Source organism: Diadema antillarum, unplaced genomic scaffold (assembly GCF_040938485.1).
Source record: "Diadema antillarum isolate AM-2024a unplaced genomic scaffold, OU_Dant_1.0 seq00000231_RagTag, whole genome shotgun sequence".
NCBI lineage: Eukaryota > Metazoa > Echinodermata > Echinoidea > Diadematoida > Diadematidae > Diadema > Diadema antillarum.
In genome coordinates, this window is record NW_027271281.1 from 20,187 (window position 1) to 40,047 (window position 19,861).

Genomic DNA, 19,861 nt, shown 5'->3' on the forward strand with positions numbered 1-19,861 from the left:
CTCCTGTCTGCCTTCTTGCTTGCATTTGTTTCTGCCGCGGAGGGCATGGTGCGAAGACGTGAGTTCATGAAATGAAAAGAGATGCATCCAACTCCTTCATAAAAAGTCATCCAGAATCATGGGGGAAAAAGGCAACAATGGCTTATGACAAAAATACTTCCTCTCAGCACATCATGTCCCTTTGCATATAAAGCTTTGTGTGTAATGTGCCTAGTGATTGCTACACACACAAGCAAACAAAAAACAATAAACAAAAACAAAAACTTGAGTGATAAAGGCTCATTTTGTTTGATGTGCCATGCAGGAAAGCATGTGTATGTCTGTTTGTGTGTGTGTGTGTATGTCTGTAATTGGTGGACAGCAGTGAAGATGTGCAGCATTATTGTGAATATAGCATGCTTTCATTTACTTCTGTACCTGTATTTATGGCATTGTTATCCAGATAAAAAAAACCTTGTCCGACAAGTCTATTTACCTCAGAGGCATCAGCCTTACGCATTCTTCCCTGACCTTTTGGGTTGATGGAGAACATGGATTCCGTGTTAGAATAAGTTGGATTATGAATGAGTAAAAGATTTAAGGATATAGCCTAAAGTGCAGGAGTTCCATATATTTTTTTCAACTCACTCTCCCCGAGAAAAAGGGCATTTAGCAGGAGAATCTGAGGCTCGATTGATGAGCTGACACGACCCAGCCGAGTTCAATCAATATTTGAGCTTCATGCGCTTGCCTGGATTTGAAAGTCATACTTCATGTGACAGAGGGACCGAGGGAAACATAAAAAGTGCAATGGATGAGGGAACACTAAGGGGGGGGGGGGGAGATGGGGAGGAGGGAGGGTGAAGAGGGGGAGTGGGAAAGGGGGGGAGGTGGAAAGGATGGGGGAATATCCTTTGTTTACATCAGTTTCAACTGTCTGAAGTACAGATGAAGGACAATGTTGATTATGAGATCCACTGTTCCTCATGCTTTCTTCGATTTCAGTTTGAAATGAGCGTGCCCATATGAACTTGATCTTGACTTTTTGTTGTCCATCTCACAGTTCTCTGTCTTCCTGCTCTTCTATTTCTTTTTGATGTAGAAGTTTTTTTTATTTCCGTTTGCAGGGGGAAATGTGAGCTCTCTAGCAGTTTTGATATCATTCTATTAAAGTGTAATTCATACAGAAACGAGACACCACGCAAATGATCCCATATTTGCAGCTGCAAAAAAGAAAATGAAGACAACTCTGATTCAAAATAATGAATCTTTTCCTGCATTATCTATTTCTCTTTCCTCTTTCTTTAGGGAGATCATATTTTCATGTACTTTTATGGTTACCATTCGGGGAGAATTTGGTGCATCATTCAACCGATTCTAGATATCTCAGTCGTAAAAGTATATGCCTGATTTTAGTAATTTAATTGAATTCAGATTTAGATGATGCATTTTTTGTTCCCTAATCTTCCCATTGTCGTTGAAATATGCCTCTCAAGTGCGTGATGAAAATTTGAGGTCAGGTTCACCCTCTGTTGTCTGTATGGAAAGAATACTTCGAAAAAGAAAAGATGTCTGTCTTTATATGTGGTTGAGGGGTAAGGGGGGGGATGACGAGAATTTTTTTCTCCTTTACTCCCTGGGCTGTCTAACCCAGCATGTTCATCTTTGCAGAAGCACTACGAAGAAAGGACTTTCTTTATGTATGCCACTTTTACGCAGTTCAGTCACGATTAGTGATGCTAGGGAGACCAAAACAGAATTACGCCGCATGATAACACCATGTCTGTCCGTCTGACTGCCCGCATTACGATATTGGGCTTATTTTCGGCCTCGCCTGTCTCTTTCAAAGGAAACACAGCTAGTGGGGAAATGCCAAGTTTTCCCCCCATTAAAAAAAAAAAAAATTGTCAGATATGGCCATTTTCGATGCAACTCAGGTGTGTGCTCTCGATATGTTAAAGGAGAAGCTCTCGTTTGTTTTTTTCCCAAGCCCTCCTACTGTCTGCAAAAGTTCATTAAAACATGGACGTGGATTAATGAAAACACCTTCCATCCAATTTGACTGCAGAACGTGACAGCATTGGTAGCAAGAAGCAAATTTCATTCCCTTTCTTCTCAAGTGGTGGATATATCTTCCAGCTGAATTCAGGTGAAAACTTGTAATTCGCTGGATGAATGTCAGTGGATGGCCTTGGATCAGAACGCTATGCCATGTGCACAACATGGGCAATCGTTTGCTTCAACAACGAGACCATTCACCACTTTCTCGAAATGATACTGTGCAAATTAGTGCTTTCTCTAATAGTGTTTTTGAGAGAGATGTAGTCAGATTCTGGGACTTGATTCTGAGCTGTTTTATGAGACTAACACCAGCTTTCTGGCAATTTTGACAGCAGTGACAACATTTACGTAGAACTCCCGATCTAATTTCTGTTCAAAATTTGGTGGGACTTCATGGAAGGTTGACCGCATTTCCTTGAAGGGATACATAGCCGGAGGTTTCATTGAAACATTTGAAAGCATGCGTGAGATTCTGAATATGCAGGATGTAGTTTTCTGCATCCAAGCGTGGAGAAATTATGGCCCGCCAGCCCCGTAATGAAAGAATAACAGCCGCAAGTTTGCGTTACGTGCAGACGAGAGAGAGAGACGCCAAAAGACGATGACAGAATGTGTCTCTGCCGTGCGGTCTGTGTCAGCATGACGGGACAAATGTTTCCTACGTGCTGTATCTAGCAAAAGCATTAAATGCCCTACCACCACCCCCCCCCCCCCCCAACTTTCCCTGTATTACATGCAGGCAGACAGTTTGAAATAAAATTCTGATACATTAATGCTTCCTTAGACCATGTTACTGAGTTTCTGTCCAGTGAACTAGATCAAAAAGTTTGTGAGGAAAGATAGAGAGAGGGGGGGGGGGGGGGGAGACAGGTTAGAAAATGATTTACAGCCAAAGTCATCGCATCCGGCACACGGACATGAAGGAGGGCAAAATTGATTGGAACGGTTCTTGTGCGCTCCTCACATTTCAGCGCAATTACAACCGCTTGAAGTTGCATATGCATGGAAGGATCTACACACTCGTTTCATTTTCTTCTCGCCATCCAATTTGCCTCTTGACTCGACGGTCGGTCGCATGTCAGTGGAAGCTACTTCCCTCTCCAGAGTAGCTTCCACTTCTGTCCAACCCTTTTCGGATGTAAGTATACTGCTGGGTACACGTGGGGAACAAACTATGGATTTTTTTGGGGGGGGGGGGTGGGGGGTGGGGGGAGGGGGAGGGGGTAGATCGTGGTGGTTGTACGGGGGAGGGATGCTAAAAAGGGTCTTGTATATAAAGTGGGTCAACTAATGTTGACAGATTTGTATGGAAGGAACGGGTGATGTCCACATTTAAAGCTACTTCAGCTGTGGCACTGGAGCACATTTTGGAACTACTTTGTGGAGAAAGTTTTATCCTTGGTCCATCCTCTTTGAAGCACCAGTGGCTCTGATCATGTAAATATGTTGTTTACCTGTTGGTTTACATCCAATAAAAAGTAAAAAAAAAAAAAATTGGCTCTGATCGCTGGAGGTCTCATGCTGACATGCAGTGCAGTGTGGGCTTTGTTGTGTGTCATGAGCATTACTTGGTTTCCAAGCTGGAGGAGCACTTGGACTGTTTGCAAGATCAAAAAGGCTCTTCTTCTCCACAGATTCAATCAACACATCACGTAGTGATGTTTAGTGTCTCTCAGGCTGTGTTTATCATTTTTCCAATGATTGAAACACATTCCAATTCCCACTCAAACTAACTGCATTTATCATCTCTACAGAAATTCATGTCTGGCCTAGACACGTTTGAGATAGCACCTTTTGGGGGAGGCATTTCTGAAAAATTTTTCCTGACAATTACATGTACCCCCAACTAAGTATCGGTTAGCAGTAGGGTTGGAGTAAGGTTTAGGGTTAGAATTTGGTTAAGGGTTAAAATCAGGTTCAGGATTAGGATTAGGTTTAGGGTCAGAGAAAGGGTCTGGGGTAAATTGACCAGGGGGAAATTGTCCTAGAACCATCATAATGCCACATAAGTAACAAAATATATATTTTAAACAGTAAGTATTAGATACATGCATTTGAGATACTGCTTCTCATTCCTCTGCTATACCTTCAGGGTGTGTAGGAGTGTGTGTGAGAGAGAGAGGGAGGAGAATAAATAAAGGTATATTCCATATTAGGGATATATAATGGAGAATGATGGATTGAGAGCTTAGCCCATCAGAGGAAGATTGGAAGGGGGTGGTCGTCTGGAAACTGACACCCTCTCACCTACGCAGGCCATTCCCATTACAGTCTGTATGTCTCAAAACAATACGAACTGGGTCAAAGGTTAACTAGAGATTGTAATTTGTCATCACTGACAAATTAAGGTGATCCGATTTTTTTTATCAATGATTCGAGTCCTGATCGCAATAGGCATGACCATACAAGTTTCATCTGTGTTTAGAGACATTGGCCGTGTGATGTTTGCATTCTCATTTAGAAAAGGGAGTCATATCTGCCATCTTTGGTACCAAATTCTGTATACACTGAATAACGAAGATACAGCAATGAATACATATGACCTTTGACCCACCTTTGCACTCCCAAGATTACATCTGATGAAATAGTGGTTATTTTGTGAAATGATTCTCGCGACATCGTCTATACGTGTGAAAAATATGGGAAAGATAGGACAGGTATTCACTAAGATACAAGATGAAACATTTATGACCTTTGACCCTAATTTACATACCCAAGATGTTGTCCGATCTAGTAGTTGTTATTTTATGAAATAATGTACGAGACATGAACTAAACATGTGCAAAATATGGGGGTGATAGGGCGTGTTTTTCTTGAGTTATTGCAAAGAAAGTTGCAGAAAGAAAGAAATATCTCAATACATAGAAGATAAGCTTTAATTTCAACCAATTTTTTATCGTAATTCCGACATCGTATGAAAAAACGAATTAAATAAAACGATAGCGCAAAGTCTCAGCTACAATATATTAAAATCTGGGAGAAATTCACCGAAGGGTAAGTGAGCTAGTGCTCGATAGAGACAATCATGTCAATTTTCACATTAAAGAAAATTCCCTCCCATAGAGATAACACGTCATAACGAAGATACAGAAAGAAGTACATATGACCTTTGACCTCAATTTGCACAGACAAGATGGCATCTGAGTAAATAGTGATTATTTTGTGAAATGATCCTTGTAACATGGTCTTTGCGTGTGCAAAATATGGGAAAGATAAGACATGTATTCACTAAGATACAGGGTGAAACACTTATGACCTTTGACCCTAATTTACATACCCAAGATGGTGTCCGATCAAGTAGCTGTTATTTTATGAAATAATTCACGTGACATGAACTAAACATGAGCAAAATATAGAAGTGATAGAGGCCGTTTTTCTTGAGTTATTGCAAAGAAAGTTGCAGAAAGAAAGAAATATCTCAATACATCGAAGATAAGCCTGAATTTCAACCCAATTTTTTGACGTGATTTTGACATCGTATGAAAAAACAAAGGGCACACTTACGGTAGCGTAAAGTCTCAGCTACAACATATTAAAATCTGGGAGAAATTTACCGAAGCTTAAGTGAGCTAGTGCTCGATAAAGATAGTCATGTCAATTTTCATTTCCAGAAAAACTGCACTCCCATAGAGATAACACGTAAACTGGTCAAATTTGACAAGATTACTTTTAATCCATTTTTACGAGGTGATACTGTTATCCAATCAGAACACTGTAATTTTATGTTTGAAAGAACATTAAATAAGCTACATCATACTGAAATCTGGGTGAAAATTGACAAAGGACTAGTGAGATACGCTCGAATGAACTTGAAATTTGATGACGTCATTTTGAAAATTTACTTTTTTTACTTTATTAAGAAATTTGATATCTTTTAATCATTTTGTCAGCGTTGCCAACCCATGAAATGACATGTACAACTCATCAGTTTTCAAAATATGTATAGAAAATGGGGGGTCACCGTCCATCCTAACGAGTAAAATCGGATTCAAAATTGGCAGTTTTTTGGCATAGTTGTACTGTATATCGCCATTGACGCGCGCGCGGAATTTCAACTTTGACGGGCCCGTATGACGTCATATTGAGTCGGATTGACTTGAAACTTGGTAGAAATATTCCTTGACATTTCAGGCAGCCGATACGTGTGAAAAAACGGGAAATTTCTATTGCATATAAGCTGTGCGTGCGTATATGCGCGCGCGCGTACGCGTCCGTCCGATTTTTTCAATTTTTCAAAAAATGCTCCAAATGGTCTGAAACGTGTGCAAAAAAAATTTGAGCTCGATTTGAGCATACAAATATTTCAACGCGCGCGTACGCGCACGTACTAAGAGAAAATGTAAATTTTGAGAATATGAGTAGAATGTGCATAACTTGAAATATATGTGACGTGAATTTCATTGAAAAACTTCATTCCATTAATGAGATATGACTGAAAATGTGTTTTCATATAATGACGTCATAGTGACGTCACGGTCGACTGATCACTTTGATTTTAGTTCGATTGCCGTCTTTGGGACACGATACATACATGGTATAAGTTTGAAATTGATAGGCAGAGTACTTTCTGAGCTAACCTCTGCACAACTTTTGGGGAGAAATAAAGAAAGAAAGAAGAAGAAAGAATCCGTACAGATACAATAGGTGATCCGAGAGGATACTCGGATCACCTAATAAAATGAAGGGGAAACTGGAATATATCCTCTCTCCCTCTCTGTCCCCTTCTCTTTCTCTCTATGCTCTCTTTCTATCATATTCACAGACACCTTTACACAAATGTGTATGTTTATGTGTGTATATGTTTCGATGGAACGACCTCTCGAGTTTCATATTTCGAAAACGGATATATTTTTCATTTGGCCCCATTGGGAGTGGTGTGTGGTGGAAAGATTCTGGTTACCACTGGGTAAGACATCCAATGTAATGGGTGTTGTGATAGGATTTTTCTCCTGTTTCAGAGGCTGAAGGACTTTATTGTCATGCTCTCTGGAGGGTGTAGGGGTAAGTGCTACGCGAGAGCGAAGAGGGGCGTCGGCAGATGTTGCAATGCGTGTGGTTACGCCCACGTGCCGCCAAAGCAAAGTCGGGAGAACGAACTCAATCGTGATGCTTTCTACATCCATGCACTCTGCCATCCATCTGGTGTGAGGTAGTGGGAGATGGTGTGTACCCTTCGCAGAGGAGGGAAGGAACCACAAAATTTTGTAATACGCCTGCAGACCTGCTCCCAGACAACTGGGCTAGTATTTCCCACTGGGGACCTTGGCTTCCTTTTTGCCTGAAGTCAGTCCTATATTCTGCTGCATAAGCTGGAGAGAGAAAGTCTCCCTGTCATACCATGTTTCTGTTTTTGTTTTGGGTTTTTTTTTTCCTTGATGGGGTCCTCAAACACACACACACTTACAGATAGATAGAGAAACATGCATAGATATATTGTATGTATGTATGTATGTATAGATAGATAGATAGATAGATAGATAGATAGATAGATAGATAGATAGATAGATAGATAGGGAGTATAGATAGATAGATAGATAGGGAGTATAGATAGATATTTTGCTCTATACAGGAATGAACAGGGATGACGAGAAAGCAATGTTTTGATAGTCAAAGGGGTTGATCAATAATGTACAGCAGCATAGAATTATGTTCTTGCAGATATAGTAATGCTAGCCAGTGGCTCATATCATGGCCATGTTTTGTATGTAGTCCTTGTGAAAAACTATTGCATTCTTCTTTTTGTTTTCTTTTTTGGTAGTACACCTATTTCTGTGGGGAGGAGGGATTTAATGGTTCACAAAGGCTGAATTCAGCACAAAATATGGTCCGGATGAAGACTTGTGCAGGTTCACTTGCAGTTTCCCCATGGGCGAGGTCATTTTTTTTCCCTCCCCCTCTTCCTCCCCTGCCCCTGCCCCACCCGCTTTTTCAGCCCCTCTCCATGGAGATGTGTGACAAAACACATTGAGCCAAGTACTATCCCCTGTCTGTTATGATTAGCAGGGAACTCATGAGGAAATGTTAGAAGCACGTTTCACACTCATCAAATAATTGGACAGTCTGAAAGCAAAAGTGAAATCAGGTTCTTCCCAAAAGCCATTTGAAATCCAGTTTGGTCGATTCGGATCCGGAGGTGTCTTCCAGTCTAGTTTTGCTCAAGTCTGGGTGGATATCCTCCTTATCTGAAGTGTTAAAAGTCTAAAACACAGATGATGAGGTGTAGCTTAACTTGACCTTTAACTACTGTAAAAGTGGTTTCTTTCGCGGTGGTTTTATTTTCGCGCTTTGAGGTTGAACTGCGAATTTAACATCATGCGAAAATGTTTTGAACTCGTGGCTTGTTACAATGCTATCATTACCGACCGCGAATTTAAACACACGCGAATTTAAACGCACGCGAAAAAGTTTGCACTGATGGAAACCGCGAAAGTTTCTGCACGCGAAAGAAACCACTTTTACAGTAGTATTCTTGTCCACAATGCTGTGTGCATATGATTATTATATACATACCCACTCTTGCAAGTGAGCATATTGAGAGTTGATTGACAATTGATTCGCTTCAGGCCATAGAGTTGGTGAGGCAGCTGTTGTGTGAAATGTTATTTGCCAGGTAGCAGTCGAGAAGGAGATTTCTGTCAGTGTGTGAAAACTTTGTAAAGCTGAACTTGTACGGAAACCTGTTTCAGAAATGTCATTACAATTGTACAAACAAGTTCTTTAGTGAGTCTGAAACACCTCAAGTGTACCGACTTTACACTCCTCAAGCCTGTCTGCTTTTCATTGTCCCCCTTACAGGAAGACTGCTGTAACTACATCCGTGTCCTCCTAGTCCACCAAGAGAGAGTATTCACCTGTGGAACCAACGCCTTCAATCCCCTGTGTACCTGGAGAAATGTAAGTGTTAAATGCCTCATTATCAAATCAATGGAGACTTTCACATGAACACACACACACAAAAAAAAGACTGACATCAAACCAAAATCACATTCCCTGCACACATGGGTGCAGTAATGAATGAACAAAGTATGCCCCATATCAAAGACCTAATTATATACCACACATATACATGTGTATGAGAACCACCTGTATCATTATTTCCAAAATCCTAATAGACATTGTCCAGGACTTCCTAGGTTATTGCAGGGAAAAGGTTCAATCCTCGGGAGCAGCCATGTTTCAGAAAGTAGCAGGTGAAATCTTTATGTATTTTGTTTTGTTGTTGTTGTTGTTGTTGTTGTGTTTTGTTAGCCACTTTGCCTCTTCGACTGTAAAGATATGAATTACGTTTATATGATACCATACTGAGTAAGATTTATACAACTTTCGTGAAATTCACCAATGAAAATAGATTAGCTTTTGCAGTAGCCGCTTCTTTGAGAGAATAAAAAAAAATGCAACCAGTTCTTCGCTCATTGGCATATGCTCAAAACTTGTTGTTTACAATATCGTCTTCTACATGCATGTACCATGAATCAACCAGAATATGAATGTGTCTGACACGTAAAAGTCTGATGAACAATGGATGAACAATGTCCCCCGCCTGAATGAAGATCCCATTATCCAAATGCAACCACGAATTTCATAATTTGTTTATTCATTCATCATCATGATGCCTAGTAACAAAGCTGAAGCAAATACACATACATACACTATTTGGGGTGATTTTGTTTTTTTCCTCGAGGCTCCACAGGAAGGAACTACGTATATTTTAGTTTAGATGTTTGCAAAAAGCAGAGATGCACTGACCTTCGTCGCATTTCTCGTGTGGGCGTCATTGTTGCTACCCCCTTTATGATAAATGTTGCAGACAAATCAAGAGAAGTTTTGGATGGGGGAAAAAAAAAAGAAAATTGGGTCAGACTAAAGCTCTTAGATTATTCACATCGTCTTTTCCCCCGGCTATGTCACTGCCCTGGCTGAATGAACTCTAAATTTGGGAGTTACCATGGTGACGCGTTTTGACAACATTGTATCAAAAGCAACTTACATTCCAGCGTGTTCTGAAAAATATCCCTTCTCGCAAACGTAGCATCGATAATTGGTGGAGAGTAGGAAGTGGAAATGTTAACCTGTTTGATATGGAAACGTGGTGGCCTGGGTATTAAATCTATGAGCATTTAAGAATTCAGTATGGATCGGGTTGACTTACACCATAGATTGCCTTTTTTCCTTTTTTTTTTTTTTTGCCTTGTATATTCCAATGATTTCAAAGGTACATGTATGAAGACATAGCAGAGGTAGAGAGCTGAACATTGGTTTAAAAGCATACGATGTCAGAGTCTGTCGCCATGGTAATATCAAGTTGAGCTCATGAACTTTTGTCCAATTCTTTGCAAAAAAGAACTGAGGAAAAGCATTGAAATTTGAAAAAAAAAATCACCTCGATTTCCAAAGAGATACTAACATATTATTCATGATGAGTTATTGATTATGCATGTTTCATCAGTTCATTAGCTGAGTAATAGATGAGTTCATAACCATCATATCACCATTCATATGGTTGGTTGTCTGTATTGCTCCCATTTGTGACTTCCCACTCACACAATAGCCACATCTAGGAATATTACTGATGTAGCAGCATATAATGAGCTTTCTGTGAGGAAAATCTGTAGGATATCAAATGCATTATGCTGTAAAAGTGGAAATTTTTGCTGTTTGGTAATATTTCACACATTTTGCATGATATTATACTAGAATGAAAATAGAAGCACCTTATGGTTGTTGCTTGTCATATGTAACACTTTAATGTTTAACACTTTAAACTATGATTGAATTGAATTGAATGTTTTGATTCTGCGGAATTAAAAGCACACGCCATGTACCTTACGCAGCCTAGCCGAAAAGAAAATGCACTAAAATTTCCACATTTACTGTAGTAATTATGGGAATTGGTGAGATTGAGGAGATTTCTGGCTGCAAAAACTGGGGGACTATTGGGGGCGAATGAAGATGAGGGGGGTGCGTATACATGGTGCATCTTTTCCTAGATACGAAGAGGTGTTAGACATACATGTGTTTACTAATCTATTCTTTACTATGGAACATGAAATGTCAATGGACTTCCAGCCTCCAGTTCATGTCTCGCTTTTGTGAGTTTGTATGTTTGTGTGTTGTGTGTTTTGAGGCGTGCATCACATCTGTAACAATCTCCGAAGGGACGGCTCTTCCCTTCAAAGTGGGTCAGCCGTGTCACGATGGCGCTCCACGTTATTATGCGCGACAACAAGCGGAGTTTGATGTAAGATGACATGTTCTCTTTATTCCCATCTCTTTCCCTCCCCCTCCCCCTTGAGCTCTGGGGGGAGGGGAGGGGAGGGGAGGGGAATGTTGATAATATGACAAGAAATAACGGCCCTTCGGAATTCCCTTCTCGTTTTTCTGAGCTGTTTACCGTGAAATCCCCACAGCCGTAGTTAAAAAGTCAGAGAGTGGGAGGGCGGGCCATGGAAGAAAACACTTGAGGTGAGTGGGTTTCTCTTACGTCTTGAGAACGAGCTCCAAAAATACCTCCCAAAAATACACCCACCCAATGATTTCTTTAGGTAGATAACCTCTATTTATTTTTTTCCCTCGCTGTTGAAGGTGTCCTCACAGATTTTAGGCACGTACAGCCGAGAAATGGTGCCTCCACAGATCCATTTCCACACCTGTAACCATGTTATATTGATTCATAGTCCTATGAGAATGTAAGGAGCAACAATAAACATTCTTTTTTTCTTTCGATGGGTCAAAAATGCTGCAAGAATTGCACAGGAGATAGGACCATGAGCAAGAGATGTTGTAATTAATTTTTCACTGTAAAAATTGCGGGTAATTCACATACAAAGGGAGGGGGAGAAACAAAAATGGATGGAAGTTGTGCATTTGTTCTAGTAAATGCCAAAGTAGTGCATATTAAGAAACTTTGTGGATATCTCTAGGGCTTTGTAGAAGAGAGGCAATATTCCTTTAAAAGGACCAATGATGTGACCTCTTGAATGACTGCTTATATCGCACGCTACGCGATGATATTGCCTCTAGTGGGACCGACTGAGATATTTGTAAATACCACTGCCTTTTAGTCACATGCCCCAGTAGTGAAAAGCTATAAAATTTCATATTTTTTTTTACTATTTAAAACCATATTCTTCATATGGGACTTCTCAAAATGAATCCCTAGCTGATACATGCCATATTTTTGTCTTTGTGTGTGTGTGTGTGTGTGTGTGTGTGTGTATGTGCTTATGTGCTTTTTTTGTTGTTGTTGTAAAGTGATGATTTCAGTGAAACGATTCTCAGAGCAAAAGTATCAGTGTCAATTGTTAAGATAGCATAACTTTGAATTTCATACATGTATTGCTGACATCCAATACCTTTTGCGAGCAGGCATATATTATATAAGTCCGATGAATACATTAAGTAAGGCTTACTAAGGAGATCTTCCTTTTTTTTTTTTCCAAGGCCAATCATGTGCAAAGTGCATTGTTGGTACCCAGGCATTATCAGATATTTGATTGAATTGCTCTGTGAATTGGAATAGAAGAATGAGAGGAGGGTTCAAGTTCAGAAAGGGAGGTGGGACAACGGAGGAGGGGGTCCGGGGGAAGCGTTTGACGGTCGATAAGGTCAAAATGCCGCCGTCACGACTGGTTCTCTCCGCCATTGATGAGATGTGTGGACTTTAAGCATGCCGAGAGGGCAACCTAATCGTTGCCCATTTTCTTTCAATCACAGAAACCCTGTTATCCAGGAGAGCCTGAAACTGAATTTTCCTTATTCGTCCAAATCACAAATAAAAGAAAAAAGAAGAAATGATGGTTTTTCACCGTGCATTAGCCGTTATCAATATTCAAGGACAAGTTGATAATTTTCTCTGTGGATGCCCACCCTTAGCGGAATGCCATACGTTTCCATGCATTTCCAGAGTTCTTTGTATCATGTATCAATGGCTCCCAACAGTCAGGGTTGAAACAGAAATACTTTACATTAGATATTTAGTTTGGCTTTAATCCTCAGCAAGGATAGTAGTTTTGGGAAGAACTTTTCCTTTAAGTGGTTTAAGATAATGGGCAATCATTCAATAAATTGATGAGCTGCATCATGGATGTTTGTGATTACCACAGACAACTGTCCCATCTATTCTCCACCTAATGTCATTACGCGGGGATCTCTCCCAGAACTGGTTACGACCAAGGATCCGTGTCTTGGTTTCCCATGCCAACTTCGACACTCCCAAATTGTCCACATTTTCAGACAAGGATGGGGGAATCTGTCACGACATTAGCAGATGACAATAACGTGTAGCAACTCACAGCAGTGACAACAAGGACAGCTATGCCAGCTGAATTTTGCACGTGCCACTGGATTTCAAAAGTCTGGGAACATCGAGGCTTTGGAAGAAGCAGAAGAAGAGGGTAAAGCATCGTAGGATTTGGTAGAAAAGGACACTGACAAGAACGGACAAGAAGAAGGAGTTTCAATCGAAATGGTCTCAAGAACTGGATAACTGCCAATTGTGTAACCATTTTCAGGATACTTTTTTTAAAAACATTTCTTTAGATGTCATGTCAAACAGTAACTTTTAGACATATTAACAAAGTAGCTAATTCTCCTTGAGATATATTTACCATTGTCTTTATAATTTGAATACAGTTTGTCTCATTTTTTTTTTGGGGGGGGGGAGGGAAGGTGATAATATAAATCATTTTTATCCAACTAAAACCAGACATACTCCAGGAGAAAAGAATAAAGAATATGAACATAAAAGTGAAATTCAGATCACTTCTTCTTCTTTTTTTTTCATGTGAGAGCAATATTGGTCCCAATGATATATTCATTTGAAATAAGTTGATAATATGCTCATCCATTTACAAGTTTCTGTATAGTTTGCATGCAAACAGTTGCTATATGCTATATGAAAGAAGTTCCATTGCGTTGAAGTTTACTGGAGTTGTAATGATTCTGCAGTGATTCATTTGTTGAATGGAATTGAATGATTTAAAAATTTGTAATATTTTTGTATAGAAATTTCTGCAAAAGAGTAACAGTGATTCTGACATTATTACCTCATCCAACCTTCTTGTTTGATTTTGACCAATGTCACTGTACATGTCACAATTGAATTTCTAATATCTTGTGTGGTTCTTGCACTTGTTTTCTTCTTTTTTTTCTCAAAATTGACTTGAAATGAGACTGAGGATCAGACAGAGAGCAAAAACCAATCTGTGTTGTTCGGATATCAAAGATACACATCATTATTGTCATCATCAGATATTTGAAATTCGATAGCATGCATAGATACATAGGTCAGGGGGGAAAATGGCACGCTTAATACATCAACAACAACAACAACAGAAATTACGTCATGCAGCATTATTTCATGGAATCCGGCATAATCTGGGATTAGCGGCATACGGCATCCTATAACAGGATGTCGGGGTGTAAATCTCGTGCGGAGAGGGGGGTGGGCTAGTGGAGGGGGTGGGCTGCAGAGTTTTGCCAGTGCGGCGCGGAAGAAGATTAGCAGTATTCGTAATTCATGTGATTTTTCACACAGGAAACTGAATCACGACTCCCTGAGCTCCCCCGCGTTGAAACGTTCTGCCGGCCTGTTACCCTGGGAGGACAGAAATTGATAGTGGAAGAGGATATGCAGACGTTGTCGCGGCGATGCGCGTTCCGATCTGACTTTTTTTTTCCACGTGCGTGTCCTCGCAAACTTTTAGAAGTGTGAGAGATAGCCTCCTAACTCCTTCATATTGAAAGAAGAGAGTTCCTACAGGAATTCATTTTTTTATTGCCCTTCTTTTGTTGTGCTAGGAAGGGTATATGTGACACAGAAATTGAGTAAGGTTATAAAATCCTTGTAATGAGATTATATGGCAAGTATCTGGTTTTATCTCACATAAAATCAATATAGCAACAAAAACTCTGATCTTCTTTTCTTTTTCATACAACGGATGGAAAAAGAGATTATATCATTAGAAAAGTATGAATATAGTTAGAATGAACTAAAAAGTGGCACTTCACAAGCATTTCGAATGGGACCAAGAAATGATGTAAAATCTAAGGTTTCTTTTTTGTCTTTGTTTGGCAAATTGGAAATGTATCGATCCTGCAGATAGCCAACAGTACTTGGTTGTATTCTTTAAGAGCAAGCAGTACCTTCATGGAACACAAGCAGAAAGTCGTATATACCCCTATTGAACCCATTACCATATGACACCTGACGGGTCTAGGGTAGCGAGCACAGTGCTTTTCCTCCCCCCACCCCCCCCCCCAAAAAAAAAAAAAAATAAATAAAGAAAATTTTAAAAAAATGAATAAATAAATAAATAAATAAATTTTAAAATAATAATAAATAAATAAATAAATAAATAAATAAATAAATAAATAAATAAATAAATAAATAAATAAATAAATAAATAAATAAATAAATAAATAAGTAAATAAAATCCATCAGCATAGTCTTGTATCCAGACTTTCTGCTTCTGATGATTGTAGGCATCCTCTGCCAACAGAAATCATTTCTTTGGCAACAAATCGCAGGATGCCCTTAACCCGTTGAGGACGAGTCCCGAGTATCCTCGGGCAGGTGTCTATGGGAAATGCGTGTTGTAGCAAAATCAGTCCGTCCTCAACGGGTTAAGGACATATTTACACACTTTTGCACTGACTTTGATATGTCATGGAAGCGATGCAATTATATATCAATTGTGGCATAAAATTGAACAAAATGCGTAAAAGCCAGGCTACCGCTGCTGTTGGAAAGGCATAGGCATACTGTAACACCAGAAGTTTCCGCATGAATGAAACTTTTGTGAATTTCACAAGGAGCCACTATTTGCAAAAGAGAAATGCATGCGAAAGTTTTTTCGTGTGCACTCTCCAGCGGGCCTACATGTAGTATACTCGTAAATTTTTCATGGCCTCGCTACTCGCAAAAAAAGGCTGTCGGCTCCAATTCGCAAAAGTCTCATGCTGCGAATGTTTCTGGTTTTACAGTACTGGTTCTCATTATTATTTGGAATGAGTGGTGCCACAAACTCATCAACAACAATAACAACAATTTCAAGCGGAGGAAGCGTGTTCCTTTGCTGCATTCAAAACTCTCAGAGAAGGTATATAGAGACAGTGTTCTGGAAGTAATCTCACGTTCCTGGGTGGAAGGAAAGGATGAATTCTACTCATTTAATTCAATTAGTGACTAACCATGCTGTCAGTTGAGACCTTGCTGATCGCCCTCAGTCAACCCCTGTCTCACCAGCGTCATTTTGTTTGTTGTTGTCGTCGTCATTTTACGGAAAGAGCAGGGAGATAGCGAGGAGAAGACAGTCCAGAATAAATTTGTTCCAGGTCCTGTAGTGAAGGACCTGTGCTCAGAGATGACTGATGTGTGTTCCCCGTCCCCCGTCCCCTCCCCCGTCCCCTACCCCGTCCCCTCCCCCTCTCCTCCCCCTCCCCCAACACATTGGTGCAAAGAGCCATTTACACGCACAAATTCGTCCTCACAGTCAACGCCTCGTGGCACATGCATGAAACGCTCGTGTGCTGGTAGAAATTAATGAACTTTCAGATGCAAAGTGGGGCTAGTATTTCTGGTGATATCTTGCAAATTTAATGTATTCAAATATGATTTTGATAAAAATTGCCAGATAGCAATTTGGGGTTAGTTTAGGATAACTTTGTTAAAAAAGCAGGTAGCTGATGATTATTCCATTTTCTCATAGAAGTTCAGGATAAGCATGATTGACTTTTTGCTCTACTTCACTGCACAATAGATTAATTGATTTGACAGTGTAGCTTTAAAATTTATCTCTGGTTTTTTTTTTGTAGGAGTGGGGAGACATTTTGAGATATTTCTACAAGTTTGTTAAAAGCAAAAGTTCAAGATAGTGGCATGCTGCTTATAGAGTAATCCTACTCTTCTCTGCTAGGATGTTTGCAATATTTCTAAACATTTTGCTCTATCTCAGTTCAGGGAAGTTGAGGCCACCAAACTCTTGTCATTTGTCATTTGATTTGCAATGAATTGACCTGCAAGTTCCGTGAGGGATGTAGGGCAGTTGCTTATTTTCTTGGTGGTGCAATTCCAGTATATGGACAGGATGTTTGGTTGGCAAATAGAACACAGCAAGTTTTTCTTTTCTTTTTCCTAGCTTCTAAAACTGACAGGCTGGTAAACGGACGTCTTTGTTGGAGGCATCTAGCTCTGAAACATGCTCAATCAGGAGAAATCTATCGTGTTCCCTGCCCCCTCCCCCCATTAGGGTCAGATTTCATGCAGCTTCTTCAAGCATCGATCCACTTAATCCATCAGTTCTTATGCATTTCATCTCTAACTCCTCAGCTTGTGCTTTGCTACAAGCGTGGACTTGTGTCCACCCCTACCTTTATATATCTATATTAATTTTTTGTTTTAGTTTTATTGTGAGTTGTTGTTGCTTTTCTCTGTTCCAATCCAGCCAATTTCATAAAGTGTATGACCATCGGATGACTGGCCATTCAGCAGAAAGGTCAAGTCAGGAGGGGGAAAAAGAAAAAATGGAGAGAGAAACTGCTCTCAGCTAAAAGGGTAGGTTGATGGCTCACATCAACGACTCGTAATATAATTACTCGGTTTCACTCAGAGTCGCTGACAAACTTTTGAACATCAGATGAAACGAAATCCGGCGGCCAAACGTATTTGTTATTTTCTGTCTCCATATAAGACATGACAGGGAGAGTGGGGTGGGAGGAGGAGGAGGAGGTTGGGGAGCGATCTCTTTAAGTGGTTTGGAGGGTATTCTTTACAGTTCGGCTTCGTGGGATCGTTTCAGCGCACCGCATCGTTCCTTTATCATCATTGGTTGGCAAGCTGTGGAAGTATTCATTTCTGGATCAGATATGATTATGGAATGCAGACGTATATCGTCATGCTTTTCAATTTTTCTTTAAGTGGTCCTTAGGTAGCTGAAATAGCAGACATATTGTCTCTGCTTGGGTTCACAAACATTAAAGGGTCATCTGCCACTAAAGGGCGGGGCTCAGGGGATCAGCCTTTGCTTCACTTAATTTCTGTCTATATATGGGCAATAGCATAAAACGTTTTTGAAGAGGTGATGAAATTTTTAGTGGTTTAATATTGCAGTCTCCTCAGTAATCAATACTTTTTTCTTTCCTCTTTTTAAGGTAAAGCAATCTTAGACAGAGGTGTGTTCATTCACTGGGGGAATAGGATCATTCTTTTTTTCTTTTTTTTTACATCAAAAGGGGAAGAATGGGAATAAGTAATTTTCTGTTACGGTAATAACAGATACATGATGAATGCTCGACCTGAAATGGAAAATGAACAGAGACCTTGTTTGTTGGCAATAATTGCATCCTAGGATTCGTCATCACCGAACCTCTATCCAGATCTGCATTTTCATATGCCTCTTGTATTGACTTCATGCAGTTTCACAAGAATACCACCACAGGGTTGGTTAGGGGAGGGGAGTGGATGGTATACTGGCATTGGCAAGACAGAAGGATCTTGTCCAAGGTAGCTGAAAAGAGAAAGAATAAAGGCACGTAGGGGTGATGAGAACAGCAGTAGATCGGTTAATGTAGGAGTTTATGAGGTGCGAAGGCGCAGTGTCATTAACCTTTTCTCAGACTTTCCCTGGCGCTGACCTCGCGGGAGTTTTATGGGATGCCGTATTCCTGCCGTGCAGTAGGAAATGCGACACGATTAGCTGTACCAACTGAATTTTGGACGATGAGGCGAGGTTATTGATTGGATAAGTGGATGATATTGGACACTTCCCTCACAGCGCCCGCATCCCCTGGACGACGAGCGCCACTCGTCAATGGACGAGTGGATGTGACCACGTGGATACGGGCTGGTAGGTTACAAGGCAGAGGCAACTTTGAGTGCATGCATTTAAGGGCCACGAGTCATTCGTGAGATCGGTATGCACCCAAGGCACCCAAGAATTGTGAATGCCATAAATGTGTGATAGCTCCTCATCGGTTGGGGGGGGGGGGGAATGAGGAATATACACTGGTGTTGTATTTCCTTCTCTTTCACTCTCTCTCTCCTTCAAACACACACACAGACAGGCACATAATCTTTCTCCCCGTCTTTCTCTCTCTTTCATTCTGGAGAAAAAATGTTTACACCTTGCCGTGATGGGCAGACACCTGGCAATTTTCGGATCCATTGGCAGGCACCTGAGAAGGATTCTGCGGTAGATTTGCTTGGTCGGAATAAAACAGGAAAAAAGCTCGCTCTGTTTGAGGTGAGGGGATTATGACAGAGTGCTGACGAAAGAGCGAAGAGATGTACAGCTTCGTGCCTGTATGCGATAGGCTTTACCGTCTATTTCAATTCAGTTTCACTCAGCACTTGTTGACAAGATCCCATAAAATGTTGTTGGAAAAATGCAGTAAAATGCTGATGTGAGCAGGCAGTGCTTAGCAACAAGCTTTGGTCTATAGTACATTGGGTAAAGTTGGCTGATATTGCACATTAGTGTGGAGTGTGAGAAGACAGAGGAGATAGAGGTATAAACATTGCCGTAGGACTGGGAAGTGACTAAGACACACCCATAGAATTAGAAAGGAATCAAGGTAGACAGAGGAACACAGTAGAGAACTGTTCATGATGCATACGTATAGCACATGAGAGCAATGAAAACACTCCTTCATTGATTGTGTGCATGTTTTCCCCCACAAAGAAAATTTACCCTCTTTAGAGTGTAAACATTCTGCCATGATAGTCAACAACATAGCAAACCCCCATTATTCATTTTGTTCCAACTACCCTTCCCTCCATCCCCTCCCCCCTCCCCCTTTCCCCTGGTAACACCCTAATACCCTC

At 40.4% G+C, this 19,861-nt stretch overlaps 1 protein-coding gene across 1 annotated transcript in view; it reads left to right on the plus strand.

The window, feature by feature from the left end:
• The window catches only part of LOC139729259 (semaphorin-5A-like), a 144,733-nt gene that overhangs the window by 15,539 nt on the left and 109,333 nt on the right, over positions 1-19,861 (plus strand). Inside the window, exon 4 of the mRNA XM_071640190.1 lies at positions 8,836-8,934. The gene's annotated coding sequence lies outside the window, so the exon portion shown is untranslated. The remainder of the gene's footprint in view (positions 1-8,835; positions 8,935-19,861) is intronic.